We start from the raw sequence: 3254 nt of genomic DNA, 5'->3' as shown, positions 1-3254 counted from the left end.
GGCAAAAACCAATACCAACTGCCATATACCAGGGAGGCAAACAACAGCTGTGAAAGTTACTGAGTTAAGCAATAAGAAGAGTGAAAAGGGAAGCCCGCATCCTGATCACATCTATCTGGAAGCAATCATAAAGCATTAAAAAAAATACCAAAACATATACTTAATTAGGTATTAAGGCCACAGATAAACACTAAACATGTCCAAAAAGCAAAAGCAGATGACCATATCAGCACATGTCCAGAAATGAAATAAAATAAAATGTCTGAGACAAATGACCTAGAGATATACCTGGACTACATTCTGGAAGAAGGGCAGGTCTTAGAAATGCCTGAAAAGGAATTCAGACAGAGGTAAACAGTGATGTGTGCACAACCTTGGAACAACAGGGCTCTGGGATACAGGGATTGAGACATGGTTGGAATAGGTAAAAGGGGGGAAATGATGTTAAGATGCTTGGCTGTCTTTTGAATCTTGATTTCCCTGGCATATCATTATAAAATAGACCCTTTAGGGGAAGAGAAAGGAATAACCAGAAATATCATCATAGAAAGCTTATAAGTCCATCTTCTGCCTATAACTGATTGGAATACCTAAAATGGGGCTACAACATGCCTAGTGAAGGAGACTTCCTGTGGAGCCTCTGCATTACATAAGACTATGGGTGGAATCCTGAACAGCATCCAGAATCTTCTGAGGTGGGAAATTGCTACTTGAAAGGATGAACAGACCAGCCTGGAGTGGTAGAGGAACAGAAGATACTTCTTGAAAGAAAGACCGACAGGAAAAATACAAAACAATATAGGCAGTCCGACTGATTACTAAAAGAACAAACAAGTTGCTCACCCAGGAGACATCAAGGCAAGTGGTCAGATCCCCTCAAGGCAAACCCCCTTTTAAGACTAAGACTCAATGGGAATACACATTCTGATTGGTGACCACGTTCATCACCAATAAGGGGAAGTGAGGAAAACACAGCAATGAAGCTGTGAGCTAAGCCCTGCAACATTCAATAGACTCCTGTGAACCTGGGTGGAGACATGGCTGGCCAGCAATGTGGCAAGGCTTGGGGACTTTTGGGCCCAGAGTCAGTGACATAGCCACAGAGTTCTAGAATGAAAAATGAAGTGGCCAACTGATAAGAAGAGAATGCATATGTATGAAAACACCCATACTTACAGATATTACCCATTTGACCTGGCTTCAATGACTGGATGATCAGAATTCAACTAGAAGAAGAAAGAAGAGGGAAAATGAGTAATCTGATACAATTTGATGAACTTGACCTATATTTATGGATGTAGTAGCTCAAAATACCAACTGAGAGAGACGTCGTCACATCAAGGATCAAACATATCCCCTCTGTACATAGGGTTGATAGGGAGGGGCAACTTAGCCATTGGCTACCTAAAATGGGGAGGCTACAAAGGCAGGAAGTGACTGGCTTACAAGCTTCCAAGAGGGAGCCTAGATCCAGAGGGCGTGGAGGAAGGTAGAATCTCCACTGAGTTGGACCCAATCATGTTTGGTTAGTGTAGGGTTGGAGAAAAAGAGGACAACCCCCAATGAGATTCATTGGCACAGTGATGGGGTCAAGCATAGCAATGACCGTGATGTTGGAGTGTGTTGTTCTGTTGTGCATAGGGTTGCTTTGAGTCTGTACTCACTCGATGGCACCTAACAAGAACATGACTCAGAATCGACTCATGGCAACCCTGTATTGGGTTTCTGAGGAGCCACTGGTGGGTTTGAACTTCCGACCTAACAGTTAGCAGTCTAGTGCTTATCTTACAGCAGTACACTAGGATGCCTATATAGGCTGCATTAAAACAGTAAACACTAAAGAAAGTGGCTCTTAATCTTGTTTTCAACTTTATCCATTACTGGGTTCTATTGTTGGAATTTGCAACAGCTTCTGGATTTTTTAACCTCATTTGTACACTATAGATCTCATCTTGTCGATGCTTTGTTAATCAAGTGTCCCTGAAAATAGCTTTGCATTATCAAAGGTAAACACAAATTTTTATCAGTCATGTATGAAAAGGAATACAAGCTCTCAGATCCCTGTGTCCCTCAGGATTGTATGCCTAGCTCCTTTGCTTTTTATTCTTAACCATCTTACTGAGTGACTTTTTCTTTTTTTTTTTCTTCTCATTTCCATGCTGGTAATATACAAATCTACATATGCATACCAAACTTATGTTTTAAGACTCAGACCTGTATATTCAATAGTGACTTTACATGACCACTTTCTAGCCACAATTATGACCAGCTGCCAAGGAATGACTATGACTCATGGATATACCATATATGTCATAGCAGAATCGTGCCCCAAAGAGTTTTTCATGACTAATATTTCAGAAGTAGATCACCAGCCTTTTCTTCCAAGCACCTCTGAGTGGCCTTGAACTTCCAAACTTTAAGTAACTGAATGCCTATACTGTTTACACCACCCAGGGACTTCTCTAGCCCCAATCAAAGCCAAAAACCAAACCCGGTACCATTGAGTGTATTTGAGCTCATAGTCACCCTACAGGACACACTAGAACTATAAGGTTTCCAAGGCTGTCATCTTTACGGAAGCCAACTACCACAGCTTCCTCCCAAAGACTGATTGGAGGATTCAAATGACTGGCCTTTTGGTTAGCAGTCTAGTACTTGACCACTGTATCTCTGAGTCTCATACCCCAAGCAAAACCCATTGCATTTCAGTTGATTCTTTCTCTTGCTACCCTGTATTGTGAAACAGTAAATCTTTGTGGGAGAAGACAGCCTCATCTTTCTCCTGTAAAGTGGTTGGTGGCCTCTAAATCAACATTTATGAAACAGAATTTATTATATCCATCATTCAAATCAAACAGTGTGTCATCCTATTTATCTTGTCTTGGCTAATGCATCACCTCGTTGTCTCATCAGAAAACTCTAGGTATCATTTTTCATTTCTTCTTTTCTCTCATTTGCTATATACAATCATTTACAAAATAGTATCTACTGTGTCTAAAAAAGAAATGGTCTTTATGGTAAGTATCCTTCTCTACTATCCCTCTAACAATCTGAGGGCTCATGGAATTTCTCACCAACCCCACTAAAACAGATCTTTAATTTTATCCCCTGCTTTATATTTCTTTTATCTTCAATCCTAGTCTTACTGTTTTTTTTGTTATTGTTGTTAAGTACCAAAGAGTTGGTTCTAATTCATATCAATCCTGCATAGGGTTTCAGAGGAGCAGCTGGTGGCTAGAACCTCTGCCCTTGTG

The sequence above is a fragment of the Chrysochloris asiatica genome, unplaced genomic scaffold, assembly GCF_000296735.1.
Source record: "Chrysochloris asiatica unplaced genomic scaffold, ChrAsi1.0 scaffold00043, whole genome shotgun sequence".
Classification (NCBI taxonomy): domain Eukaryota; kingdom Metazoa; phylum Chordata; class Mammalia; order Afrosoricida; family Chrysochloridae; genus Chrysochloris; species Chrysochloris asiatica.
This window is presented reverse-complemented; position numbering follows the sequence as displayed.